Source organism: Passer montanus, unplaced genomic scaffold, assembly GCF_014805655.1.
Source record: "Passer montanus isolate IOZ18808 unplaced genomic scaffold, ASM1480565v1 scaffold32, whole genome shotgun sequence".
NCBI lineage: Eukaryota > Metazoa > Chordata > Aves > Passeriformes > Passeridae > Passer > Passer montanus.
The window spans coordinates 2,227,202-2,244,524 of record NW_024367930.1 but is presented as its reverse complement, the minus strand read 5'-3'; the positions used below and the strand labels follow the sequence as shown (position 1 = coordinate 2,244,524).

The window sequence follows — 17,323 nt, the reverse complement described above, 5'->3', positions numbered from 1 at the left end:
TAATAGGCTGCTGTAACCATCGTTCTATGTCTGATTTGAGTGGTTTCTCACAGTGAGACATTCCAGTGCATGCTGTCACTGGTCTGCTTGCGCTCTTCCTCCTGCTAGAGACCTTGGAGGTAGATGGCCACATACTTCTAGAAATGAATTCAAGACAAGCACAAGCAGTTTAGCCAGGGCCCTTCCAAATGGTGTGTAGACACAGCTCAGCTGCTCTTGCCACTACATACTTGTGAGTGGACACCTCTATTGAAATAAATGCTTATTATATGGACAAGACCCCTGACTTAAAGGTTGTAAGTAAAATGTCAACATTGATAACATCTATGATATACAGTTGCATGCAAACCTTCTTAGACAGTAGCTATGTTTATGTGTATGGATTCTGAGACGGAAGAAACCTTGTTTTTTTTATATTTCTATCAAGAGATGCATGGTACCCATGGAAAAAAAGGATACTATTGTATGCTTTTGTGTGCAGTGATGTCTGGGCAGTTTGACCATGGGAAGAAAAGATACGGACAAAGGTTCCAACGATGCACTTAATGCTTTTAATTTAGTGGGATGGATGGATGGACAGATGAAAATGGCTGTTAATGGGAGAGCTTCTGGCTTGTCATTATTTAGTATGTGCCTTTTGCTAGGAAAGTTGGATGCTTCAGAGGAAGTCATTGTGATTGGCATAGTAGCAAGTGTGGAAATAGCAGACTGAAAGGCTTTCAGGGAGCGGTACTTTCCAGAATACAGTATTGATGCCAAGCTGTGATAACAAAGATCTGTTAAAATGTTGAGATTATATAAATGACTGCTGTCTGTAGCCCCACAGTACAGCCTCTTCTTGCCATGCTGTTAGCAGAGCCCAATTAGTATCAAATAACTAGTCTGTCAGAGTTGGGTGGATACATCAGATCTTTTTGTTCAAAATTACTGGCTTGTAGTTGTTTTGGCCGTTTCCAAGCTCGTTGCACTGTACAGTTGTTACCAAGATAATGCTGGATGCCTTCACAGTGGCATATTTTTCTGTTGTGTCGATAGTTTTTGAAGTTCGTTTATAGAGCATTTAAACATCTGTTTTGTAGACTTGTCTTCCCCAGTATCATTCTTGCAAACTGCAGACTTGTCCTGCTGCTGGAAGTCAGTGACACATCCAGAGCTGAGTAGCCCATAGGTTTAATCTAGGATTCCTCTTTGCTGTGCATCACCTCACCCCCAGTGCTCTGTTTTTATACAGCGGAGAGCTTTTTTTTTTCTAACCTATATTTGCATAAGCTGCCCCCAGATCTCTCTACATCTCAGTTATGCTCTCATTTGCTATTGGGTTTCTACCAGCTGTGTTTACCATTAATATTAGTAAGATGTTGCTGCTGAATCAGTTTTTGCATGTTTTTCTATGCAGATCCCTTGCTTTTTTTTTTCGCCACAAATAGCAAATAGCAAATATGGACAAATAGCATTACTAGCAATCTGGACTAGCAGTCCATTTACATGTGCAGTCAAATTCTCTCCTGTATTTGATACCAAACTGAGAAGGTTGGGAGGGAAATTAAATACATTAGAGCCAGTTGCTGGATAGGGTGGACAGTGCTGTGTTATGTTGGAAGCGTGATGCATGAAACTTGCGATATTTCAGTTGTTAGCTTTGCTTAAAATTGCTATCAACTTTTCTTTCTGAGAAACTATATTGCCTTTAGGATGGCAGAGGAAGGGGTGATAGGGCAGTGGGAAGGAATTATCTGTTCCCATGCTAGCGTTTCATATTTTACTCAGCAGTGACTTTTGTTAAAGAAAAAAGGCGAGTATGAAAGGGATGGCATATAAAAGAAAAAGATGGAATAAGGAGAAAGGTGGGAAAGTAAGCTTGGAGGGGAAGAGGTAATGCAGGTGTTCTTGTCAAGTTAAATTCAGTTTTGTTTAAGTACTTTTGTGCTAGACACACAGCTCCTCAAGTGCTAGTTGTGTAAAAATGAATAAATTTTTAGGTAAGGCAGTATTTTTACCTGTTAACTCTTACAAAGCCATTCAGCTTATGCATATGGTCAGAGAAATTATTTCCTCTTTAGAATACCCTACATTAAAAGCAAGAAAAATTTTGCTGTTGCTAGTTCTCCTAAGAGCCTTGATATGTTTACTAACAGGAAGAAATGTAGCTCTGTTTTAAAGAAAAAATAGATGCAAGCCATATGTACTGTGCACGGAAGGAAGCATCTAAAATCTGGTTTGAGTAAAGAACTGTTCTCTGATCTCTTTGTAGAGCTGAAGGGAGAAGTATTTTTTTGTTAACAATTCCCTTGCTTCAGTTTTGTTCTGTGGTTGTTTTTCTCTCTAGTTTGGTTAGCTGTTAAGCAATGGTAACAGTGTTTTAAAACTCATTATTCCTCAATGGTAAAAATAGCCTCTCTCAAATTGGAAATCAAACATTTTGACAACGCAAGTTAACATTGAAAAGATAAAATCTAAATGTATACCAGCTAAGCACAAATATTTGAGAATTTTTCTTGAACTTCTAAGGCTACCCTTAGCCTTATTTACTGACACCCACACTTAAAACAATTCTTGAATGATTTTTGTAATCCCAGCAAGGGCTGCTTCAAAGTTGTCTTAAGCTCTGCAAGTAAAGCAATCTATAGCTTTTCTCTCTTATTTCTACCCTCGTTTCTCCAACATGGAGATTGTCCAGGCTGTGTAAGAAGAAAGACGAGATGTGATTTAATTACTCCACAGATTTAATAACTCATCTGGGAACAGTGACAATTAACTGTCCTGTACAGTTCATCAATCTTCACTGGCTCCTGGATTCTTTCTTTCTTAAGTCTTTTCAGCAAGATAGGGTACATGTGCTTTTTTTCTTTTCCATTTGATCAGACCAATGATACCTCCAACTCAAGTGATATTTTGCAATTGTTATTGGAAGTAACAATTGAAAAAGGTAGAGGAAAATACTTGAAAGTTCCCGATCTTTTTTTGTCCAGGCAAACTACCTCTGCAGTGGTGAAGAAAGGCACATTCAAAGTGAAGAAGAAAGACAAAATAAAAATTGCAATGGAAAGGTGAATATTCTGAGTGTTGCACTCAAGAGATTAGTTTGTGAAATATTAGTGATGCCAGTTAGACATGGGAAAATTTCTTATACTTCTTTTGTACTTCCAACGTGACTGAGATACGTTTACACTGAATGAACAGTACACCTTTTTTTTTTTTTTTTTTTGCATTATGGTAAAAAACCATATATTATTTGGGTAACTGATTTTTAAATACAGGGTCTCAGGTAGTTCTCTGAGAAACTCAAATTGTGTAGCCAAAACATTTTTGTGGTACTTTTGAAGGACCCATTCTGAGAGGGCTCACTTTGCTCATTTGTGGATATATGTCTGATAACAGACAGTTCCTGCTGTGGAGAGTTTATAGCCTGAAGAGCAAAACAGATACAGAGAGACAAAAGTCACAGAAGTACCAGCTGCACAGCATTTGTGGAGATCCTGGTGTCTTGCATCTCCAGACTTCTATGTAGGCACAGACTAATACTAGTTGTTCAGTAGGACAGATATATTTCAGAAATTCAGGTGCTAAACACATTACAGGTGAGTAAATCAGGACTGCAATGGCTTAGTGATGATAAAGTCTGTAAGTTGAAAATTTCTGGATGATTCACTGATGTAAATGGTCTTACCAACATTCAGTACATTTGTAGCTCAGGCAGTCAGAGGTCTACAGCGAGGTATCTCTGAAGTGTGACGTGTGACCCAGGGAACTGATTTCGGAACGGGTCCATCTACCTATCTCATAAAACACCTATTGTAGTCTTACAGATTATAAAGCTGCAAATGCTTGGTGTTCTCTAGGCTTTGGAAGAATTCGCCTGTATTGATTTGTCTATGTTATTGTACCTTTACTACAAAATGGTAGACTGTATATTTGATTAAAACAACCAGTCAAGATGAGTAATGTTATTTGGTTGCTGTTTCAGTGCTGATGTTCAGTTTTGGTGCTGTTTGGCATGGCTTCCTTATCTAAGCAGTGAGAGAAGATGATCAGGTCTATCCTAAGAAACTGCATGTATCACTGGGACTTAAGTTTTTCCAGTAAAGATTAGATGAATCATCTGAAAGTGAGGATTATTCACTGGTCTTCAAGTTCCTCTGCGGTATTTGGTTGTTGTAATGAAATAGAGAATGAAATTTATTAGCTTCAGTTTGGCTGCTTATGATATTTAAAGAATAAATCAGATCAAACAGTTGCAGAAGTAAACTGATGATTGAAGGCAGATATGATTACTGAATGGCAAAATAGTACCTTATATATAAAACTGTGGAAAACCAGTTTGCATTCCCCATATTTCTAAAGTTGGATAGTAGATCCATCTTATCTACCCTTGTGTTTTGAAAGGTAAATGACTAACTGGGTGATCTGTAGTCAGTGATGTACATTCAAAGGATGAGTCCTTCCAATTTGAGGTAGGTTGAATGCCAATCTGGAGGCATCATTTCTCGGCCAACAATAGAAGGAGCCTAGACAACAAAAGAGTTACGTGAGATAGTTCCTACTTTCTGAGTCTCATTGTATGAAATGGCATTTCTCATCTTCCATACGTTTAACTGCAGCTGTGAGAGTTGCAGAGATAATTGTTCCTCAGATATTATCTTTCTTCTTCCTGCAAAGCATGCAAGTAGACCTTAGTGTTTTTGGTCTGTCACTATTATGAGCCAGCTGCATCAATGAAAAGGCAATGCTTGCACATTGTAAAAGGAACAGTGAGAGAAAACTGAAGATGATCTTACAGGATCCACTGTTTTGAATACCATGTGAAGAACACCTCCACCAGTTTTCCTTAGCTGGTCCAGGGTTTGATGTTCACAATGATGGGGGAAGATTTCTGTTTAGATGAGTGTGGGTTGGAGAGTGGGAGCCCTGTCAGAAGGGAGAAAAGGGGTAAGAGAGAAAAGATCCCGTAAAAAGAAGCTGAAGAAAGGAGCCTAAGCTCAGTGTGCTGAGATTGGACAGAGAACCTAGAGGGAGAGACAGGAAATCATCAGAAATGGGGCACAATGACTGGCATGCATGACTGACGATTAAGAAAAAGACATATTGAGAGAGAAGATAGGAACAACTGAGCAAAGAGGTTCTTCCCACAAGGAATAGGACAAAGAGGATAGATTTCATGGCTAACAGATACTGGTTAAAGAAGATGGGTCTGAAATGAGAGGATTGTGGAGTGAGTGTTGGAATAGCAAATAGGTCTGGGAGGAGATAGTAGTCAGGATGATGAAGCATTTTCAAAGTTACAAGAGGAAAGATGGAGCAGAAAATATGCATGTTAGTGGAAAAAGCAGCAAGTTTGTTCTCACTAAAAAAAATTTTTGTCTTTAAAGCCTGGGGTGGGGTTCAACATGCAAAATGTCCTCTTATCACCAACTGTCTGTGAACCCTTGATATGCTGTCATCTTCTGGCCTGAATGTCTTGGGGAAATGATAATTTACTGAGGTTACAAGGTGTTTTGTTGTCTTTCAAAGGGTCAGTGGGTTGAATTAAATCACCCATTTCTTATGGCTGCTGTATTTGTTTTCCCATTTTGCTTTTTCCTTTGTTGCCTTTTTTAATACTATGAAGATACGTATTATCATTTAATTAAGGAATATTATTTATATCACAAAATCAGGAATGTCAACATAGAATTCTCTGTGCCTTTATATAGTGCAGTCTTTAATGAAATGATCACATGGATTCATCCCTTCCTTGTGTGGTGATCTGAAGAAACTGACATGCAGCTGTAATATTTCTCTTTCTCTCCCCACTTTCTTCTTTTATAATAGTCTGTCTCCCACTTGGCCAGCTATTGTTTAATTGACCGTGAGGTGGAGGTCTTGGTGATAAAAATTTCTGTATTTCATTAAAATACGTAATGAGGAAGACAAAATATCTTTCTGCTACCATAGAAGGAGATTTTACAGACTGAACTCCTATTTAGATAACAAAATACCTGCTGGAGAGCAGCTTTTTATAAATGGCCCCAGAAATGAGGAATTCTTCAGTCATAACTCCCACCTTTTTATATACTTTAACCATAAAAGTGCAAAAATATAGGAATTTTTGCAGTGTCATTAATTACATAGAACCTAGAGCTCTTGCTACTTGGGGCAGCTCAACATCACCAGTATAGGAGTGATGTTTCTTGGTATGTGACTTGCATCTGGTTTTCAGAAAGGCAAGCTTGTAGGCATGCTAAAAAATACATTTATAGATATTGCTTGAAGATACAAACTGTGTAAAGTAGATTTGATGCTAAATACTCTGAAATTGGGTTCTCTGAGAATGGTTTCTCAGGCTCTCTAGACTATGCATGTACAACTGGGGACACTTAAGTTGGTAGTCTCTGTGAGTAGTGGACAAGACCATCTCTTCATGTTGTGAGAACTATTGTAAAAAAATATTTTCATACTACTAATGAAGCACTTGGATATTGTAATGTGTGCCAGAGAAAGTCCAGGAGGAAATTAATAATCTATCTGCAGAGCTGGGCTTCAATGAAGCCACTACATGGAGCAGAGGGGCCATATGTTGAACTCCAAGATGAGAACCAGGGAGTGATAGACTGTTTATGAAATACACACTGTCCACCTCGTGGGTGGAGCTGGATGAAGCTGGAGTCTTGCAGAGAAAAATGGTGCGTTTGGTGTCTTGGAGCAGATGGTAGTTACATGTGTGATGCAGCCATAACTTTGTCATGTCTTTCTCTTGTGGGCCGGATGCTTCTTTCAAACTATCCTTTTTCTTGTTTGTGTTGTTCATGCTCCAGTAGTTCTGTGTGTGCATAGATGTGTCATGCTTCATAAACAGTGCATGATAATTTTGTTTTACACTTGTGGCAAAAACGCATACCTACTCTCAAGTCCTTGGAGGTAAAACACAACAATTTGGTATGAGGGAGGATAAATTAATGAACTACTGCTACAGAGCAGGTAGTTGCAGTGGTATAAAGGACTTCTGTGCTTCTCAGATGAATAGCTGCAGGACAGAGTCCTAAGTGATTAAACAGTGATGGTTGATTTTTCTCTATCCCTCTGTTCAGTGATATTGTTGACAATGTGTTCTGTTGCCTAATGATTCAGAAACCTGCTTGCATGCCATTAAAATTTTGATTACTGACTTCTCAGTAATGAGACAACTTGATGGACCATGGGTATTTTATTGGTTTAAGATGTAATTTGTTCCCAGCTTTCTTTGTGCCCACTCCTCCATTTTTTCCTGCTTCCACTGAAGTGAAGACAGGTCTGGTTGAGAAGTTGAGAAGAAAGCTCTTTTGCCAGTGAACCTAGCTTCTGATATACAAGTCTGGTATTTCTGCAGCCATGCTCCTGGTCTATGAAGATGACAATGATCACTCTTGGGCCGCACTTTTATTTGCTGTTCTTCATCAAGACTGTTCATGTACAGTTTTTCAGTTTCTGATGAAAAGTATAGTCAGTCTGGCAAAACAGACTCTATAGTTGGTCTTCATGTCTGCTTATAATTTCATGAGTGGTTGATAAACCTTCTGGGTACATGAAAGTATTCATGTTCATTCTATTCCTCAGTGGTTGAGGGGGATTGTGGAAGACAAATGTTAGTCCTCAAGACAATACCTCATGTGATTCTGTTGCACTCTGGTGCTGATTTTTTGTAAGATTTGTCCTGGAAACTTGTTCCAGATCACATCCCTAATCAGCAGCTCTGCTCAAAATGCAAAGCTGCTTGGAGTAGAAATGGACCTTCCTGGGAATTGCCTCCAGGGCATGGCTTTCTGTCTTGATTCTCTGGTGTCTGGTTAAGATGCTGGCTCTGATCAAAGTTGTTGTTGGTTTTTTTTTTTTTTGTTTTGTTTTTTTTTTTTTTCTGGTGGGAAGTTTATTACACTTGTTCCTTAATACTTTTTTCTGTATGATGTAGAGAAATTACTCTGCAACCTTGATATTAGAGGGTTGATAATACAGCATCTCTTCCACCTAGCTGCTGTCTTTTTCTTGGTAGAAATCTGCTATAGAAACTCTTGCCTCAGACAAAAATGTCTTAATCCAATCAATGAGTTTCAAAGACATGTAGAATAGATACCATACTGCTTTCTGCCTTCACTTGATATTATTCAGTCTTGTATTGTGGGAGGAGAGCCATCCCTCTGAGTACAGTTATCTACTACATTTTGTTGCATCCCAGCATGCATCCTGGTATCCTAGGTTTTGTTCTGTTAACATAAAACATTAAAAGGGTACCAAAAATGCTAGGAATTAAAACTTGAGCTTTTTCTTTCCTGTCTTCTTTCCATTCATCCTGAAGTTTATACTTGTAATGGAGATGTGTATGCTATAGTTCAAGCATAATGTGTTGCCCCAGCTAAAGTTTTATAACATATTATGAAATAAGATGTTCTGAGTCTTGTGAAGACTTAAGTATGGACTAAGTTGGTGAGTTAAAGTACAAGGGAAAGTTAAAATTTAAAGTGTTGTCCAGCTATCTACCTGCATTTTTTGCACTGCCTTTTCTGTAGGACACTTGCTTAGTTGAGTGTGTTTACCGACCTTTTGTAAGGTCCTGCCTGTAAATTCTGGTGCAGACTCATTTGAATGCAAGCAATGAAGGTGGCATTAGAATGTCTTCAATAAGGGGGAGTGTGTGTGACTGCTGATGAAACCCCAGATTTTTGTGGGAAATAGCAAAGGTTAGGAGATCATAAACATATTCTTTTACTTAACTTTTTTGATGAAAGAATTTGAAGCTCTAATGGGATATACAGACCATAAGAGTGATATATGATAATAGATGGAATGGTGGGGAGGATGGGGGAATACAGGTGAGATAATACACAAATATTAATCTATTATTGACATCTATTTACGTAATTCCTTTATGCACTTGTATATTATTTTTTTTTTCAGCTGAATTTTTATATACAATAACTTTTATGTAAACCAAAGGGCAGGGATCATACACAGGCCATGATTTGATCCAATGCACAGAAATTGCTCTGGATGGAGATGTTAAAATTTTTTAAAGGTTTAAAATTTTTTAAAGGAGAAGAAAGAAATAGAAAACTTCACGTGTTAAGAAATGTGGACAGATAAATGGTGAAAATGCGAAGAAGTGAATTTGGATTCCTGCTGCTTTCTTGATTGGCAGGTAGTTGTAAAAACATACAGCAGTAGTGTGCTTTGAAAAGTCAGTGAGCAAATGCAGGCCACGGCACAGAGCTCAGTTCAGCTGTTTCTGAAATTACAGACACCCCTGATTTGTGCCAGTTAGATTGCTGGTTCAGGGCTTTGGTTAATATCAAAAGTAGTGCATATACTTTGATGTTAACACTCTTTAATGTCCAAGTTTACATCTTTGTTTCCGTGATTTTTGAAGATAAGACCCAAAAGAGAGGGAAGTATGTAGTTCAGTGCAGCTAACAGTGGTAACCTTACTGCTCTGGAAAAGATTTTTTTCTAGTCTTTAGAAAGGAGTTGCAACAAGCAAGCCCAATATGTATTCTGCTATGAGAAGGCTGTGTCAGTCTTTTTGCCATGAAAAAACTGTGATTTCTAATGGGAATTTCTTCTTTAAAGCTAGCTGGTTTTGATGTTTTAACTCTGGTGCATCTGAAATGGCTAATTGAATTTTATAGGACAAATGTGTTAAATCTCATATCCTCTGCAAGAAGGATGTTAATACAACAAATGATCGTGGCACAGTTGACAACATAGTCATGAATAACTGTAGAAGTATCTGGAGGTATCTAGACTACAAGTTGTCCTCTAGTTTTCATGCTTCCAAGTCTTATGATAAAACTGGTATGAACAATGAGATTAGCATAAAAGTATTATTCTTAATTTGATGAATTTGACAGTATGATGTGGGAGGTATCTGCACTGTGGTTCCAAAAGGCTGTGCTTTATAGAGGAAAAAAATGAATTCTTGTTGGTGCCAGCAAGATGGAACTTCTGTCCTGCACTGGGGAAGAAAGAACATGGCTACTATTTGGAGAAGAAGCTTCTTTGACTATTTAGGTGAGATGTTGGTAAATCAGGTCCACTTATTCAATAATTCAGGATGTTTATTAAAAGCCACGAGTCAGCACTTAAGGTAGTTGTTATGAAGAGGGGGAAGCAGAGTGTTTTGAATGACATTTCTCTGCTGCTGGAAGAATAGCAGGGGTCTGGATGGGGTAAGCCACCTGAATTCAGGGCAGTAGTTCCTTAAAGGTTGACTTATTGGTTTTCTTCTGGTTTTATGTGTTGTTTTTTTATTTTCTTTTGCCTTCAGAGTGACACAGTAAATAGCTATTAGTCAGCAGTTAGGTATTTGTGGACAAGTTGTGCAAGTTGTGGATGAGCATTTGACGTAATAGAAATGGGAGGCATGCTCTGATTTTTCGGAATTAGAACATTTAAAATATGCAGGGTGATTTGCAGGGCAGCTTTGGGCTAACTCTTCAACACATTTTGCCTTCAAATCTAAGTGGATATTTCTGTATATAAATCAAATGGACCTTGAATCCTTCAATCACACTGTTCTTACTTGCTGTATAAAAATATTTTTGTCTCTTATGAAATCAGTTATCAGTATTTTATGCATTTGGTGAGTGAAGAAGACAAAGTTGTGCTGGCTGCAGTTTTGCATTCCTCTGCAGCACACAGAAGTCACAGAATTGATTATACTGCTGGGTATTGCACGGTGATTTTTTTTTTCTTTTGCTTTGTATATAGCCAAATGAACTTTGCAAGTGATTCCCTTTCCCTTACACAGCCTTCCTTTCATAGAAATCATGCTTATTTTTTATGTTTTTGAGAGATAAAACTTAGTTTATTTTTCTTTGAAATGGATGTTGCCTGAGAATGTAGGTAGCCAAGAATACAAATGAAAAAAATAATAAGGAAACGGTGAAATCTCCTCCCAGATTGTGGATAGATGAAGCCAGCAAAACCTGATTAGCAGTTTAAGAATGCCCTTTTTGAGCTCACATGGCTACTGTAGTAGGAGGAGAGTGCTGCTTTATTGTTGTCCTGCCATTTTTTTTGTGAACATAGGATTGTTTTTCTAAGTTGGCTGTTGTTATGATCTGAGGTGCCATTTGCATTTTGATAAATGGAAATCTACAATATTGCTTAAGGCAGTTATAAGCACCTAAGTACCTATATGCAGTAAATCAGTGATCAGTAAAAGCTTGAGGCCAATATTCCACTGTCTTTTAAAATCTGTTATCCAGCATTAAGGTTAAAAAGACAAAAGCTTAAGTAATCAAAAAAGCAAAGTCTCAAAACCAGTTTTTCTCATCCCTGAAACTCAACAGAAAACATTAATCATCAACTTGTTTTCATCCATATAGTGATCTGGTTGGCATTCAGTTCCTGCTCCTGTGGGGTTGTGTTGAGAAGCTGGAAAAAGCTGGTGTGTCTCAGCTTTCTTGCCTTTTCTCAAAGGTAGCAGACAGGGCTGGCAGACCCTGCCAGAGAATGGAAAGCCTGGCCAGAAGTGTGCAGTGGAAGTGATGAAGGGAGGAGAGAGGCACTGACAAGTAAGCCAGTGACTGGTTGTCTTAATTCTCCAACTCCTCGCATCCAAAGATTCAAAGCTTTTGAGAGGATTCCATCCCCTACGTGAGGGAAATCATGGTATGAAGAATTTGCTTTGTCCTTTTCTTCCAGGCTCACCAATCTCCATCTCTCCTTACCCACTCACATGCACCCATTCTGGGACCCAGGCTGCTTGCTGTGGCTGTTAGTATTTTTGATGACTGGAATATGAAGGCAGGAGCGATGAGAGTATGGCAGCATGCGCCTCTGCCAGAGCTTGTACATCCGCTTTAGAGGATGTACTGAGCAGAAAATGAGCAGAGGGGAGAAAAAACAGATTGGTCTTTGGGACGATCAAGATCTTAAGGCTTAAGGAGAGATATTTTATTTTATAAGCAGTGTCTCCAGGCAGAGAAGAAAGCTCCTGAGCTTTAGCTTTAGAGGTAAAAAAGCCAGGTTTGGGGTGTTCAGAATGTATTTCTGGTAGAGAAGCACTGTTGATAAAAGGAATATTTTGCAATATCTGTGGATTAGTAGCTTGGCTGTTCTAAACTAGTGCACTAATGTCAAAGCTTATGTCAGATTGCTTAGGGTAGAGGGCTCAAGAGTTTTTCTTTGTTTGAAAACATCCTTTGCTGTAAACCTTATGATGTTTTGCAGCATTCTTCTGAATTATTTAGACTACTGATGAGGACTGTGAAAAGTCTTATTTCTACATACAGGTATCCAGCCTGCCTGCGTGGACACTTACTCTTACTTGCAGACATCATGTATCATGCATCTGCAGTTGATTGGATTTTATGGAATGTAAGTGGAGCTGAATTTGTGAGTGCCTGTGACCACACTTTTGTATGTAGAAGTACATACACATTTGCACAGAGAAATGTATGTGACATTCAAATTTTGCCCTTAGAAAACTTAGGTGAAATCATTGTCCGGAGATTGCAGCCACTGTGAATCAGGAGAGTAACCCATAACGTATTTTTAAACAACTGGTATTTTTTAGAGACCAGAAGTACAGGGATATAATGGAAACAAAAGTCTTACTGCAGCTGTGCAAAAGGATGCAGCAATAAGTAAATTTTGCAACTAAATAGGTGATATCTGCCATCTAAACTGAAGGGTTGCCTGGGTTGTTGCAAACCACTTAGTGATTTGCTAATGATTCCATTTAGGAGTTTGAACTCACCCAAGGAAAAAGGGAAGAAATATAATTCTGTTTGCATGCAACACTATAAATAACTGGGTTCTTTAATTCTCTCAAGGCTAAGGTGTCTGTGCTGTAGATGGTGCAAAAGGTTGGCGCACCAAAGGGTTTATAACTCCTTTTTCACTCTTTTGTGGCTTTTAAGCATGGCTAATCACATTTATATCAGGCTTCAAACAGCTTTAAGGCCTGGTCTTGCTGCTGGCTTGGTAGAAAGTGACAGCACAGAATATGTCCCCCAGTGTCTGAGTGAAATGAGGCAGTTACCCACAGATAGGCATAAACGTGCTATTAGACGGTTGAGAAATATATCCCCCCCACCAAAACCCTCCTGGGAATTTATTGTAGTGCCTTTGATGTAACTAATTAGCCTGCTCAAAGTAAGCAATGACTAACAGTCTAATAACTGGCTAATGGAAGGAACTTCATAATGTTTTTAAATCAGGATCCTTTTGAGAGTTTTACAATAGGCTGAGGAGCTTTTTCTTTCTGAGAAATAGTTGCCAAAGGTCAGATCCTGATGTCTGTTGTTGTCTTTTAGTTATATTTGACTCTCTTAGCTCTTTGAACAGTCCAGATGTTGAAGGGCAACGATCCTGGAGATATTCTGAAAGTGCAAAGCTTGAGTTTTATCCCTGATCAGCAGACCTTGAGCAAATGTTCTAGTTTGCTGAGGCTGTTGCACAGTAATTTTCAGTCTTTGCTAAATTTTGTAAGGTAGAACAGTTTTTTGGAAGGGGAAATGAAAAAGTAACTTTGTTCTTCAAAGAAGTATTTTTTCTCATTTGAGTTTCCCAGTCCTCAAGTAGCAAAATCAAAACATAAAATTTATTATACCAAGAAAGGGAAATACTTTTGACTGCCTTCTAGTTCTGCAAATTTAAAAGGAGAAATGACAGGCAAGATGTTAATTTTGCCAATTAATTCTACCACCAAATGTCTTGTACTTCTGCATTATTGCTTTCTCTTTTTTTTTCTTGTTCACTGGAGCTACAAAGCACTGGTACTATTAAGAGGCCCTTTCTCATCAAGATTACGATAGAGCATTTCCACATGCCAACCAACATCTTCAGTGCATTTTCCAGACAGACTATTTGTGCCCAGTGGTTGGAGCATTTCTGATGCTGGCCATGAATCCCTCTTGCTCTAGTTTCACTGAATCCCCAGAATTTCAGTGTGAGTAAAGCAAGCAAAATTTGGGTCTTGTAGGCCCCATGAAGGTAAATTTAAAATCTTGCCACCTGCTTGGTACCTAGGTGTAGGGTTTAGTGTTTCTCCTGCCGCAGTTAATGTCGTCACTAACACCTAAACCAGAGTGCTGGGGGCTGCACTCGCCAGTGGTGTTAAGTATCACCACAATAATCCACTGTCTGCCATGGGAGAAACATGTAGCCCTGAACTTGGGAAGGGAGAAAATGGTTTTCAGCCGTTTTGATTTAAATTGTTTGTTTTTGTTATTTTAAAGCCCGTGTGAAAGTGGGCTGGGAGAGGGTCTATTCAGAAGTGAGGCTCCCACTTCTTCGGAGGCTGACCTTGCAAGTTGCTGAGAATTAGTCCCTTCACTGGCTTCCCAGAGACTCTCAGCCCTGCAGGTTGGGGCCACAGCTGGGCATTGCACGGGTGCAAGCTCCACGTCTTGGCTAATCGGTGGTTCAGCTGGGCAGCTGGAGGGGAACTTGGCCAACAGGATACTGCAGGGATCTGGTTCACAGCAAGCAACTTCAGTAGTGTATTCTGAAGAAGAGACTGGGATGGCTCAAGTGTCAGGTCAGTAACTTCAGGCACATGCCCAAATGTTACTCTTTTTTCCACATGATCAGCAAGATGCCGGAACTTGGGTAAGGCAGCCCAGCCCTACCTCCTGCCCTCTTTGTCTGCCCTCTGAGGCTGTATCCTGGGACTGACAAGAAGGTTTCCACAGCACTCTGCTTTTGTGTGTAGGTAGCTGTGTCTACAGCTGCCTGTTTCCTCGGTAGGATTTTTTTAGCTTCTGTGAGATTTTTAGCATTTCCCTGTAGATCTCATGCAGGGATTTGTAGATAACAGACTCTCAGTAAAATAAATACATTAAGTGTTTGATTGTATGAAATTTTAAATGTGGCTTTATTTTACATAATTTCATATATATCTGTTTAGCTTCAGTCACTTGGTTTTAGTTGGGAGTGTCTGTGGAGGTAACAAGCACTGTAAATTCATCTGGGTTGAGATAAATTGAGGTAAAGACATTGCTACTAACAAGTCTCTCTCTGATTTAGGGGTCTGAACAAGTTTACCTGAGTTTTTAAAGCTGCTTTGTGCCATTCTCAGGTTCCCCATCACTCTTGGGGAAGAGTTACTCACACATTTGGAAAAGTCTGTGAGTGATGTTCTTCTGATAACAGTGCTTTGCTGGTTTAGTGTTGGAGTGGTGTGAACTCCGTACCAGCCCAGTTTTGTCTAGTCCAGGTCGGTGGGAGCTCTGCTGTTGACTCAGGAATGCATGATCAGGCTCTGTTTCCAAAGTCATAGGCACTGTATTGATATTGTGTCCAAAGTCATAGGCACTATATTGATATTGTGTTCTGTCCTCTTCTGTACTGTCAAAAAAGGAACTGAACCAAGCTGTGCAGCAGATGCAGCAAACATGAATGTATGTGTCATCTGAGGAGAATAAGGGAGTGTGAGTGGAGTATTAGGTAGGTATTGTAGGGATTGGGTCCCCTCTCTCCTTCATTGATAAATCCTTTTTCTTCCAGTGAAAGCTAAAGTTGACAACAAAAGAATACAACATGTTTTTCAAAACAAACAAACAAAATTACAAAAGTGCTGTGTATTCATATTCCATAGATCACAAATCAGTTCTTGGAAATTACTACACATAGGATAAAGAAAAAATAACTGAGCCATTGCAAGTGGGAATAGAAAATTATAAATTTTCAGCTCAGATTATGTATGTTATTTATAAGCACAGAAGTCTTCTATAAGGTATGCTTAAGCATTGCAAATAAAGTGAGTACAGTATTGTTATCTGGCAGATTTTGTAGCCTCGTGTGTAATTGGAGCCTATTTAAAAAACCAATTATGATCATTGTCCTTTATATCTGTGTTAGTGTTTCCAGAGTGCTTCTTGTGCAGTTGCTCCAAATGCAGGAAAATAGCAAACTTGGGATCAAGGGTGTCAATTTAAACTACTGTACTCACCCAAAACAAAATTTTGCTTACAACACATGCTGTTTCTAAAGGCAGGCACAATCCTACAGATCTGTTTCCTCCTATGTTGCTCTTAAGGTGGTCAGAGCGTAGTGAAAAGTGTGTGTCTGCAAGAAGGTGCAGGTACAGGTGTCCTAATGAGCCTGGCAATTGCTCTATTGCAACATTTCAAGGAATTCAAGATATTCAAAGAAGAATATCAGGTATCAAAAACTTAGACTTTCTTAAATGGGAAGGAAATGGCTTTCTTACTTAGGTATCTGTTCTGTTAAGAATCTAAGTAGTCAATCTTTTTTGCATTCCACCTTCCCCCTTCCTTCTGGCTCACAGCATCTAAAATGCTACTTTTCTGGGAAAGACTGATATTCTGATTTCAGTTTTGTAATTTAATGATGGAGAGTTTCCTTAGTAAACCAAATTTAGAGTACTAGAATGCTTATCTTATATCCAGACCTTGAACATAAAAGGCATTTTATACCAGCAATTGTTCATTTAATGAGCAATTGCAGAGTGCAGGACGGTTAAGGGATTGAGCTATATGCACCATTATTGCAAGAAGTATTCTGAAATACCAGAAATAGGACGTAAGCTCTGATCAGGGGGACTGTGAGCACAATTACCTTCTTTTCAAATCCTTCTGTGACACTGCGGGAGGAAAAAGGACTTTGAAACTTGAAAGGAAAGAGCTTGCTTTCAACCTCAAAAGCTAGGAGGAAAGGGCTCTGAAATTTGCTCAGTATTCCCAATTCACCATTAGCCTGTTTCTTCCTTTAGCCTCAAGGCATTCTCCGCTTTTTGAAAAGATGTTAAGAAATTCAGTCACAATAGAGAGCCTAGTTTTGAACATGTTTCACTCGGTCCATTGAGGTCTGGTCTTCAGCCTTTGTGTGGGGTGAATTGAGCTGAGCAGCAATCTGGTTGGGGAGAGGTGAATGAGCAGTCTCTGTGCAGTCACAAATTCTGGCAAAGAAAAGATTACCCTTTCCTTTATTTTACAATATGCATTCCTGTACAATCCTGCTAGTGGCAATATGCAGAGCCGAGCTTGTGCTTAGGTCAATATGGAGCACTTGGTTTATAGCAACTCTTGTTAAGTTTGTCTTGTAATTGAAGCTGCTGTTGACCTTGCTTGGAGACCATTTGTAAAACCGTTTATTTAGCATAAACTGAAATAATAAACCGTCCTTCTCTTAGGCTGATTGTGATAGGGTGACATTAGTTTGATTTAATGATTAGCCGCCTGACCCCTCAGCTAGAGAGAGCTGCTTGAATAGGGAGAGTTCACTAGGAAGCACACAGGAAGAATACTAATGAGCTTGTTAAATTTAGCATGGCACCAACCACTTTTAATTCCTCTAATGGGAGAAGCACTGCCTTTGAGAGAGAGGGAGGGAGATGGGGGCGGGG

At 39.1% G+C, this 17,323-nt stretch overlaps 1 protein-coding gene across 1 annotated transcript in view; it reads left to right on the top strand.

Moving 5' to 3' along the window:
- Positions 1-17,323, top strand: part of GLI3 (GLI family zinc finger 3) — a 206,035-nt gene that overhangs the window by 45,233 nt on the left and 143,479 nt on the right. The gene's annotated exons all lie outside the window — the stretch shown is intronic.